Source organism: Coregonus clupeaformis, chromosome 7, assembly GCF_020615455.1.
Source record: "Coregonus clupeaformis isolate EN_2021a chromosome 7, ASM2061545v1, whole genome shotgun sequence".
Taxonomy (NCBI): Eukaryota; Metazoa; Chordata; class Actinopteri; order Salmoniformes; family Salmonidae; genus Coregonus; species Coregonus clupeaformis.
The window spans coordinates 2,981,778-2,993,954 of NC_059198.1; the positions used below are offsets into that span (position 1 = coordinate 2,981,778).

At 41.0% G+C, this 12,177-nt stretch overlaps 3 non-coding genes across 3 annotated transcripts; all 3 read left to right on the top strand.

Moving 5' to 3' along the window:
• Positions 1-3,931: 3,931 nt before the first annotated feature.
• Positions 3,932-4,050, top strand: LOC121570892. Its single transcript, XR_006001628.2, has one exon. It is a non-coding gene; the product is annotated as a 5S ribosomal RNA (ribosomal RNA).
• Positions 4,051-5,729: 1,679 nt separating this feature from the next.
• Positions 5,730-5,848, top strand: LOC121570758. Its single transcript, XR_006001518.2, has one exon. It is a non-coding gene; the product is annotated as a 5S ribosomal RNA (ribosomal RNA).
• A 1,678-nt stretch (positions 5,849-7,526) lies between these two features.
• Positions 7,527-7,645, top strand: LOC121570889. The gene has a single exon (XR_006001625.2). It is a non-coding gene; the product is annotated as a 5S ribosomal RNA (ribosomal RNA).
• The last annotated feature ends 4,532 nt before the right edge of the window (positions 7,646-12,177 follow it).

Sequence of the window (12,177 nt, forward strand, 5' to 3'; positions counted from 1 at the left end):
GGTCGGGCCTGGTTAGTACTTGGATGGGAGACCGCCTGGGAATACCAGGTGCTGTAAGCATTTTGTTCCAGTAGGGTGTACTCTTGTGTCATGGAGCAACTGCCTTTTATTTATCACCCTAATCATATCATGTATTTCTATTGGACTAAATGCAGTTTGTATGTGCTGCACTGCCTGCCCTGCCCTGATCAAATTAAATAATGGACAGTGCGTTTCCCTCAAAATGTACGCAGTACATTCAGCCTTTGTTTTTAGTCTAGGAGACTGTCAATGTCTGTAGTCCATTAGGGCACTATAAAATCCCTTGGATGTTTTGCCTCATTCCGTTTTTTCCCAAGTTCCCTTTTCTCCTTTTAGATTTCCCTGTTGACCGTTTGTCCCTGTTTTTGCAGGTTTTCGCTCTCAAAAGTACACCTTTTTAATAGAAAAAACAGCACAATTGGATGTTATATGTCCACAACAATGTTTCAACTCTATCAGGAGACCATTTTTGAGGTCTTGGAAAAATTGAAGACATTTAGATTTTGGGGTGTAGTTACCTTTAAATGCAAGCGTGCACCATGAAGAGACCTTTAATATGCGGAGGCAGTGAAGAAAGTAGAGGAAGAGGGGTCAAGGGGGGGAGTGGTGAGAGTAGGAGATATGTACCAGTACAGAGGGATAGGCAAAAAAGTGATATATGTTTCAGTAAGATTGGATTTTTAGCGTTTATAGCAATGGTTATTAATTATACTGCAGGGATGGAACCCAAGTCGAAGAAAAATTGAGGTTGTGGTGGCAGCTGCAGAGAGGTATTTGGGTGTGCGAGACTTGACATCAGAAGAGTTACAGGGAGTGTTAAGTGGCGATGTCCCATCATTTCAGGTTGAGGGCATGAGGTAATAGTAAATATATTTAAATAGTGGAGAAGTGTGGGGTTAATTATTAGTAATATTTCTGAATTCGTGAGTGTAGTATAAGATGGTAGGTTATTTTATTTTTCAAGAAAAAGATAAGGGAGTTGTGCTCCAGTCTAGTAGGTGGCGGTAATGCAACACATTGGATGCCAACCTTAGTTAAACCTCATTGAAGAAGAAGAAGAAGATATTTTTGTTTGGTTAAGCGGTGTTGCTGTAGCGCTCATGTGATTGTAGAGTTTGTCAAACAAATAGCCACTGGATTGATGCAAATTATCACGGTATAATTCTGCCAGGCAGGCATAGGCTACTTTGAAGTTCACATTTACTTGAGAAGGTTTTGGGGAAAGCCATACCTTCCCTACCAGAAGAAGGTTATCATTAGCAACATCGCTAACGGCTACACAAAGTGTAGACATACGCGCGCACGGCACACAGACAGGGGCATTCCTGTGCCGTTTCAGAAAGTTTTATGGAAATACGAATCCATACCTGCCAACTTTTCAAAAAACCTTGTAGTGAGATTTTGTCCTGGGTCCGCCTGGGTCCTGCAGTCGGTGAAAAGCAATTGCACTGCCTGCGTCTCAGAACTGCGGCCGCCTTGATCTCATGAGGTTATCGTTGCCCACGTGTGCATGACGTCAGAGAAAGTCGGGATCAAGTCGGACACAAATCTAACCAGCATGCATTGGGCGGTGATCGCCGGTGATCGATTCTGCGCAGACCGGGCTCATCTCAAATGAGCCTCTTGTCTATGATCTGTCGGCATGGTTATACTGGCCTGTGGCCTTCTTGGAGGCCTTGATGATATCGGAGGGGGGCTCCCATTTGAAGCAGGGCTCCAGATTGGCCATCTTTATGGTCATTATTGAGGACAGGGGTGCCATCCAATGCTAGGCTGTTTCTTCTCTTGGTTTTGTTCAGTCCCACAACTGAAAACACCCTCTCAGCATCTGCGTTTGCATGGGGCAACAGCAGGACAAGCTTGGCGACGGCAGCAAGCCTCTTGAATTCTTTGGCTCCTGTCACCTATGGAAAATGCACCAAAACACAATGGAAAAACATACCTTGATTTTTGATTGATTAATACTGTAAGTATACTGTAGGTTGATCCATTAACAAAGTTCAGATAAAAACATGCATAATTTGCAACATGCATGACACATATGCATGCAACAATTTTAAGCAACAGATGTAGCCAAGCCACACCTGCCAAAAGGAAAGACAAAAAATGAAAAAAAATTTACCTTATGCTTCCGGGTTGCCATTTCAGCCCAGAAGCTTTCCATTTCAGTTTGGTCCTGCAGGGATATCATTGGCATGGTCTGATAATTTAGAAACTCCTCACCCAGAAGGTCATGCTCCTCTGGCCCATGGTATGGGAGGAGATGGGGAAACCTATTTATGAAAGTAGAGTTACAAGTTGTTACGTTTTAGGTATATAGTCATCAACCAGCAGCAGTTCATACACATCTTTGAGGAGAAGCCACATAACAATATCTCATGTGCAGTTTAGGAGTGAACACACCTCATCATAAAACACAGGGTATTTTAGCTAAGATGATAGACAATAATTAGAGAAAAAAAACTAACCTTTCAACAAAGTACAGGACATCTTCGATGTCACTTTCAGCCCTCTGCCGTACATCTACAAATTGTGCGTGCTTGATCAGTGGCTCTTCCAGTGGCAGCTTCTTAAGTGCATAGTCCACAGCACTTGTCAGGAAACACAACACAGCTTCATGGAATGAATCCACCTGCTGTGGTGTGATGTCACCCTCGTCGAGTAATCTGTTAAGTTTAGCCCTGGTTGTGAACCCAATGTTCAACTTTCTTCCTGTCACAGATACAGCATATCGGTATAAGGTACAAGGCTAAATATCACATATCACAGTGTTTGATCATAATAATAGTCAAATACTAACCTGGTAAATGGTTTGCCTTTTCTTTAAAGGCAATTTCACAAGGCTCCTCATGGCACTGCAGAGCTGCTGGAACCATAAACTTGGAACATAGCTTGCGTTCGAATTTCACCATCTATAACAGACATTTACAAAAATAGTAGGTGAAACCTGTTTTAGAGGATCCCTGCAGATATCAGCAAGAAACACAGAATGGAAAAAAAACAGCAAAATCCAATCCCACCTCATCATGTAACAAAAATATTGATGACTGCTCTCTCTGAAGCAGCAAGTTGAAAGAAGGGAAAGTTGGTACGGTGGCTTAGAAGAACAGCAGGTACACTTCTATTGCACACATTTCCTGTATTTATGTTAAATTCTTTGGAATACATTCACCACACTAAATCATGTTCACACGCACGCACAAACAAATAATTTATTTCAAGATTTAAAGTTTAAGAGAGTGAGTACTCAATTGGACGACATTTCATTGTTACATACCTAGTCTCAGCTCAGCTTCTTATCAGACTTCTTGAGGTAGTGACCATTTCTTCTCCTGTTGTCTTTCGCGGCAATAGTATCTCTTCTTCTGTCGCTAACTTCGGGGTGCAGCGCATATGGTTCAGTGGCGCTCATCAGCGCCATCTACCATCGGGGAGTTTGAAAAAAGGAACGAACGAGTCTCGGCAGATTTTTTTTGCGTGAGAAATTTGATGTGTGGCGTGAGTACGTGTGAAAACAGGCCAAAACGTGTGTCACAAGGCGAAAGCGTGAGAGTTGGCAGCTCTGCGAATCACTGATGCATTTTGTTCATGTCTTATGATTCACTTAGGCAAATGAATGCATTTTCTAACAAGTTGAATAGATTTAGTTGATTTCTTACTAAGTTCAATACATTTTTGAATATTGTTGAATTTCGGTTTAATGTCTGAATTCCGTCCGCAACGCCTATTTTAAAGGTCCCTAGTCCATGAAGTTGTCATAAGTCAACATAGGATATGGCCTCTTTCCCAACCCCCCATACAAGACTCATAAACATAGCCTGGAAATGTAAGCCAAGTGGATATTTGTCCGTGTCCCTTTCAGAGTGAGTGACACATTGCCTTTATATAGTGTACTAAGAGTTGTTTCCTCGCTTACGGCCATACCAGCCTGAATACGCCCGATCTCGTCCGATCTCGGAAGCTAAGCAGGGTCGGGCCTGGTTAGTACTTGGATGGGAGACCGCCTGGGAATACCAGGTGCTGTAAGCATTTTCTTCCAGTAGGGTGTACTCTTGTGTCATGGAGCAATTGCCTTTTATTTATCACCCTAATCATATCATGTATTTCTATTGGACTAAATGCAGTTTGTATGTGCTGCACTGCCTGCCCTGCCCTGATCAAATTAAATAATGGACAGTGCGTTTCCCTCAAAATGTAGGCAGTACATTCAGCCTTTGTTTTTAGTCTAGGAGACTGTCAATGTCTGTAGTCCATTAGGGCACTATAAAATCCCTTGGATGTTTTGCCTCATTCCGTTTTTTCCCAAGATCCCTTTTCTTCTTTTAGATTTCCCTGTTGACCGTTTGTCCCTGTTTTTGCAGGTTTTCGCTCTCAAAAGTACACCTTTTTAATAGAAAAAACAGCACAGTTGGATGTTCTATGTCCACAACAATGTTTCAACTCTATCAGGAGACCATTTTTGAGGTCTTGGAAAAATTGAAGACATTTAGATTTTGGGGTGTAGTTACCTTTAAATTCAAGCGTGCACCATGAAGAGACCTTTAATATGCGGAGGCAGTGAAGAAAGTAGAGGAAGAGGGGTCAAGGGGGGGAGTGGTGAGAGTAGGAGATATGTACCAGTACAGAGGGATAGGCAAAAAAGTGATATATGTTTCAGTAAGATTGGATTTTTAGCGTTTATAGCAATGGTTATTAATTATACTGCAGGGATGGAACCCAAGTCGAAGAAAAATTGAGGTTGTGGTGGCAGCTGCAGAGAGGTATTTGGGTGTGCGAGACTTGACATCAGAAGAGTTACAGGGAGTGTTAAGTGGCGATGTCCCATCATTTCAGGTTGAGGGCATGAGGTAATAGTAAATATATTTAAATAGTGGAGAAGGGTGGGGTTAATTATTAGTAATATTTCTGAATTCGTGAGTGTAGTGTTAGATGGTAGGTTATTTTATTTTTCAAGAAAAAGATAAGGGAGTTGTGCTCCAGTCTAGTAGGTGGCGGTAATGCAACACATTGGATGCCAACCTTAGTTAAACCTCATTGAAGAAGAAGAAGAAGAAGAAGATATTTTTGTTTGGTTAAGCGGTGTTGCTGTAGCGCTCATGTGATTGTAGAGTTTGTCAAACAAATAGCCACTGGATTGATGCAAATTATCACGGTATAATTCTGCCAGGCAGGCATAGGCTACTTTGAAGTTCACATTTACTTGAGAAGGTTTTGGGGAAAGCCATACCTTCCCTACCAGAAGAAGGTTATCATTAGCATCATCGCTAACGGCTACACAAAGTGTAGACATACGCGCGCACGGCACACAGACAGGGGCATTCCTGTGCCGTTTCAGAAAGTTTTATGGAAATACGAATCACCTGATGCATTTTGTTCATGTCTTATGATTCACTTAGGCAAATGAATGCATTTTCTAACAAGTTGAATAGATTTAGTTGATTTCTTACTAAGTTCAATACATTTTTGAATATTGTTGAATTTCGGTTTAATGTCTGGATTCCGTCCGCAACGCCTATTTTAAAGGGCCCTAGTCCATGAAGTTGTCATAAGTCAACATAGGATATGGCCTCTTTCCCAACCCCCCCCCCCCCCCATACAAGACTCATAAACATAGCCTGGAAATGTAAGCACAAGTGGATATTTGTCCGTGTCCCTTTCAGAGTGAGTGACACATTGACTTTATATAGTGTACCAAGAGTTGTTTCCTCGCTTACGGCCATACCAGCCTGAATACGCCCGATCTCGTCCGATCTCGGAAGCTAAGCAGGGTCGGGCCTGGTTAGTACTTGGATGGGAGACCGCCTGGGAATACCAGGTGCTGTAAGCATTTTCTTCCAGTAGGGTGTACTCTTGTGTCATGGAGCAATTGCCTTTTATTTATCACCCTAATCATATCATGTATTTCTATTGGACTAAATGCAGTTTGTATGTGCTGCACTGCCTGCCCTGCCCTGATCAAATTAAATAATGGACAGTGCGTTTCCCTCAAAATGTAGGCAGTACATTCAGCCTTTGTTTTTAGTCTAGGAGACTGTCAATGTCTGTAGTCCATTAGGGCACTATAAAATCCCTTGGATGTTTTGCCTCATTCCGTTTTTTCCCAAGATCCCTTTTCTTCTTTTAGATTTCCCTGTTGACCGTTTGTCCCTGTTTTTGCAGGTTTTCGCTCTCAAAAGTACACCTTTTTAATAGAAAAAACAGCACAGTTGGATGTTCTATGTCCACAACAATGTTTCAACTCTATCAGGAGACCATTTTTGAGGTCTTGGAAAAATTGAAGACATTTAGATTTTGGGGTGTAGTTACCTTTAAATTCAAGCGTGCACCAGGAAGAGACCTTTAATATGCGGAGGCAGTGAAGAAAGTAGAGGAAGAGGGGTCAAGGGGGGGAGTGGTGAGAGTAGGAGATATGTACCAGTACAGAGGGATAGGCAAAAAAGTGATATATGTTTCAGTAAGATTGGATTTTTAGCGTTTATAGCAATGGTTATTAATTATACTGCAGGGATGGAACCCAAGTCGAAGAAAAATGGAGGTTGTGGTGGCAGCTGCAGAGAGGTATTTGGGTGTGCGAGACTTGACATCAGAAGAGTTACAGGGAGTGTTAAGTGGCGATGTCCCATCATTTCAGGTTGAGGGCATGAGGTAATAGTAAATATATTTAAATAGTGGAGAAGGGTGGGGTTAATTATTAGTAATATTTCTGAATTCGTGAGTGTAGTGTTAGATGGTAGGTTATTTTATTTTTCAAGAAAAAGATAAGGGAGTTGTGCTCCAGTCTAGTAGGTGGCGGTAATGCAACACATTGGATGCCAACCTTAGTTAAACCTCATTGAAGAAGAAGAAGAAGAAGATATTTTTGTTTGGTTAAGCGGTGTTGCTGTAGCGCTCATGTGATTGTAGAGTTTGTCAAACAAATAGCCACTGGATTGATGCAAATTATCACGGTATAATTCTGCCAGGCAGGCATAGGCTACTTTGAAGTTCACATTTACTTGAGAAGGTTTTGGGGAAAGCCATACCTTCCCTACCAGAAGAAGGTTATCATTAGCATCATCGCTAACGGCTACACAAAGTGTAGACATACGCGCGCACGGCACACAGACAGGGGCATTCCTGTGCCGTTTCAGAAAGTTTTATGGAAATACGAATCACCTGATGCATTTTGTTCATGTCTTATGATTCACTTAGGCAAATGAATGCATTTTCTAACAAGTTGAATAGATTTAGTTGATTTCTTACTAAGTTCAATACATTTTTGAATATTGTTGAATTTCGGTTTAATGTCTGGATTCCGTCCGCAACGCCTATTTTAAAGGGCCCTAGTCCATGAAGTTGTCATAAGTCAACATAGGATATGGCCTCTTTCCCAACCCCCCCCCACCACCCCATACAAGACTCATAAACATAGCCTGGAAATGTAAGCACAAGTGGATATTTGTCCGTGTCCCTTTCAGAGTGAGTGACACATTGACTTTATATAGTGTACCAAGAGTTGTTTCCTCGCTTACGGCCATACCAGCCTGAATACGCCCGATCTCGTCTGATCTCGGAAGCTAAGCAGGGTTGGGCCTGGTTAGTACTTGGATGGGAGACCGCCTGGGAATACCAGGTGCTGTAAGCATTTTGTTCCAGTAGGGTGTACTCTGGTGTCATGGAGCAACTGCCTTTTATTTATCACCCTAATAATATCATGTATTTCTATTGGACTAAATGCAGTTTGTATGTGCTGCACTGCCTGCCCTGCCCTGATCAAATTAAATAATGGACAGTGTGTTTCCCTCAAAATGTAGGCAGTACATTCAGCCTTTGTTTTTAGTCTAGGAGACTGTCAATGTCTGTAGTCCATTAGGGCACTATAAAATCCCTTGGATGTTTTGCCTCATTCCGTTTTTTCCCAAGATCCCTTTTCTTCTTTTAGATTTCCCTGTTGACCGTTTGTCCCTGTTTTTGCAGGTTTTCGCTCTCAAAAGTACACCTTTTTAATAGAAAAAACAGCACAGTTGGATGTTCTATGTCCACAACAATGTTTCAACTCTATCAGGAGACCATTTTTGAGGTCTTGGAAAAATTGAAGACATTTAGATTTTGGGGTGTAGTTACCTTTAAATTCAAGCGTGCACCAGGAAGAGACCTTTAATATGCGGAGGCAGTGAAGAAAGTAGAGGAAGAGGGGTCAAGGGGGGGAGTGGTGAGAGTAGGAGATATGTACCAGTACAGAGGGATAGGCAAAAAAGTGATATATGTTTCAGTAAGATTGGATTTTTAGCGTTTATAGCAATGGTTATTAATTATACTGCAGGGATGGAACCCAAGTCGAAGAAAAATGGAGGTTGTGGTGGCAGCTGCAGAGAGGTATTTGGGTGTGCGAGACTTGACATCAGAAGAGTTACAGGGAGTGTTAAGTGGCGATGTCCCATCATTTCAGGTTGAGGGCATGAGGTAATAGTAAATATATTTAAATAGTGGAGAAGGGTGGGGTTAATTATTAGTAATATTTCTGAATTCGTGAGTGTAGTGTTAGATGGTAGGTTATTTTATTTTTCAAGAAAAAGATAAGGGAGTTGTGCTCCAGTCTAGTAGGTGGCGGTAATGCAACACATTGGATGCCAACCTTAGTTAAACCTCATTGAAGAAGAAGAAGAAGAAGATATTTTTGTTTGGTTAAGCGGTGTTGCTGTAGCGCTCATGTGATTGTAGAGTTTGTCAAACAAATAGCCACTGGATTGATGCAAATTATCACGGTATAATTCTGCCAGGCAGGCATAGGCTACTTTGAAGTTCACATTTACTTGAGAAGGTTTTGGGGAAAGCCATACCTTCCCTACCAGAAGAAGGTTATCATTAGCATCATCGCTAACGGCTACACAAAGTGTAGACATACGCGCGCACGGCACACAGACAGGGGCATTCCTGTGCCGTTTCAGAAAGTTTTATGGAAATACGAATCACCTGAATCATTTTGTTCATGTCTTATGATTCACTTAGGCAAATGAATGCATTTTCTAACAAGTTGAATAGATTTAGTTGATTTCTTACTAAGTTCAATACATTTTTGAATATTGTTGAATTTCGGTTTAATGTCTGGATTCCGTCCGCAACGCCTATTTTAAAGGGCCCTAGTCCATGAAGTTGTCATAAGTCAACATAGGATATGGCCTCTTTCCCAACCCCCCATACAAGACTCATAAACATAGCCTGGAAATGTAAGCACAAGTGGATATTTGTCCGTGTCCCTTTCAGAGTGAGTGACACATTGACTTTATATAGTGTACCAAGAGTTGTTTCCTCGCTTACGGCCATACCAGCCTGAATACGCCCCTTTTTGGAATTTCAGGAATTGGATGAGCGGCAGGTGTCTGAGTGCTTGAGAGAGGATATCGTTTTTTGGAGGTTTATTTGATTTATAAGTTTGAAAGTTTGTGTGTGATTGTAGTTGATTTTCTTTGAAACTTTTTTGTTATTATCCCCCATCGGCGTGAGCTGTTTGGGGGATATTTATTAAAATAACCGGATGGACAACATGGCGTCAACATCAAGAATACAAATGACGACGAGAAAGGACAACAGTGAAATCAGAATTTCAAATGAAGAACTGAAGAAAAGAAAGTATGAGAAGGAACTGACGGTGAACGTGGAAATAATTGGAGAAGGGAAAATAACAACGATGGAATTGCTGAGAGGAATAAGGGAAGTTTGTGGAACAATACTTGGATGTAGAATGAGAGACGGAAATAAGTATGAAATAACAATGTCTCATGTAAAGGGAAAAGAAAGACTAATGGACGGGCTAAAGATAAAGAACTGTCAAATCATGGCTAAAGAGCTAGGGAACGATGAGCTTGTGGTGTTCTTTTTGAACTTGCCTGCATACATTACAGATGGGGAGATAAATGAGAAACTAAGAGGCTGGAAAGTGAAGGCGACCACGCCAATCAAGAGGAGGATGTGGCCAGGAACAGACATTGTAGACGGGACGAGATTTTGCAAGGTGAAGTTCACAGACAATGTGCAATCCTTGCCATATTCTACCAAATTTAACACTGTCGAGGGATTTGAATATTTTCGTGTAATCCATGACAATCAAGTGAAGGTATGTAGACTATGTATTCAGCCGGGGCACATACTTAAGGAATGTCCGGAATTCACTTGCCATAAATGTAGTGAACAAGGGCATTATGCCAGAGAATGTTTGAACATAGGTAATGTGTGCGAAATGTGTGACAGACCGAAAGTTAGATGTAGCTGTAAGAAGGGAAAAGATCACTTACTTTTGCAAACAATGGACCTCACTTCTGAGGAAGAGGAGGGGAGTGTGTCTATGGAGGGAGAAAAAGAGAGTGACATGGGGAGTGTGACTGCAGAGACAGTGGCAGATATGCCTGAAGAGCCTGTAATGTCTTCTGGCAAAACACGAGACGCAGTTTTGGTCTCTGCTGCTGACAAGGTGGAACAGCAGCACATGATGGGTGAAATACATACACAGGTAGAGATGGTGCAAGGTGCTTCTCAGGTGCCTGAGCCAGTTTCAAGCGTGTGTAAAAATTACACCAAAGAGCGAGCTGGGTCCACTGAAGTCACTGGCACTGTTAAAGCGCACTTTTCAAAAGGCTTCCCTGCCGCTCCAAATCAGGAGACGGAGGATGAAATAGATAGTGAGGATCATCAGTTGTTTGCAAAAAATAAGAGGTCATTGTCGAAAACTAGGGAGATGATGGGATTTGGAAAAAAGAAAAAGTAGGTTTTGAAAGGACTTGTTTTGCTCTGATTATACCTCTGCACACATTAATAATGATTACAGTCGCATCCCTAAATGGTAACAGTTTGAGAAACATGAGCAAATTTGAGCAGGTTTTAGTGTCTGTTAAGGCAGACATGTTGTGTTTTCAAGAGACCAATTGGACAGATTCCAAAATACAGGAGATTAAGAGTAAATGGTCTGATTTAATTTTTTTGTAGTCATGGAAGTGATAAAACATGTGGTGTGACTATTTTGATAAAAAACGATGTGGTTCAAAATGTAAAACAAATATATGCTGACAATGATGGCAGACTTATTGCAATTGAATTTGAAGTGCAAAATGTAGTTTTTCGTTTAATCAATGTTTATGCTTCAAACATTGAATCTGAAAGGAGAGAAATGTTTCACAACTTAAAAACACTGTGCTCAGAAAACTGTATACTGATAGGAGACTTTAATGTGAGGTGTAGTAGAATGGATGCCTCTAGTTGTGCTAGATTCAGATATGACTCTTCTAGAAATGCATTATGGAAACTTATGAATGAGGAGAATCTAGTAGATATATGGAGGGCTGAAAATCCAAACAGAAGAGTGTTTTCTAGAAGGCAGGTGGTGCTAAAGGAATTAAAACAAAGCAGAATTGATTTATGTCTAGCAAAACAAGAATTGGTGCAGCATGTTAAGAAGATGTCATATAACTTTACAGCATATAGTGATCACGCAGTAATGTCATTTCAAATGGGTTTTGGTGTGGAGAGGAGAGGGGGAGGTGTCTGGTGTTTAAATGCCAGTCTGTTAAAGGAGGAAGGATATAGAAATGAAATTGTTGAATGTATTAATGATGAAATGTCTAATGTACTGTTAAAAGAGAATGTGTGTTTATGGTGGGAGGAAGTGAAAGGAAAAGTAAAAAACAGGAGTATTAGGTATGCTAGAAATCACAACCGGTTAGATAAGCAGAAAGAAACAATGCTTAGAAATAGGATGTTGCATGAACTTGAAAAGGCTGATACTGATCCAGACTATGATGTTGTGAACTATTTGAAAATCCATGCAGAGCTGGGTCGTTATGAAAAAAGAAATGTTTGGGTGCTATTGTTAGGAGTAGGGCACAGTACGCTTTGGAGGGAGAGAAATGTACATCCTTTTTTTGGGGCTTGAAAAAAGAAAACAAACTAAGTTACATTGTAGAGTTGGAAGATGAAAAAGGTGTAAAGGTAAACGATTTTGTTGAGATCTTAGATACAGTTGAATCATTTTACAGAAATCTTTACAAAAAGAATGAGGTAGATAAAGTGTGTGTTGAAAAAGTGTTGGATACAATTAGTGCCAAAGTATCTCAGGTAGATAGAATGATGTGTGATGAAGAGATTTCGATTATGGAAATCAAGGAAGCAATTGTTAACACTCAAGGC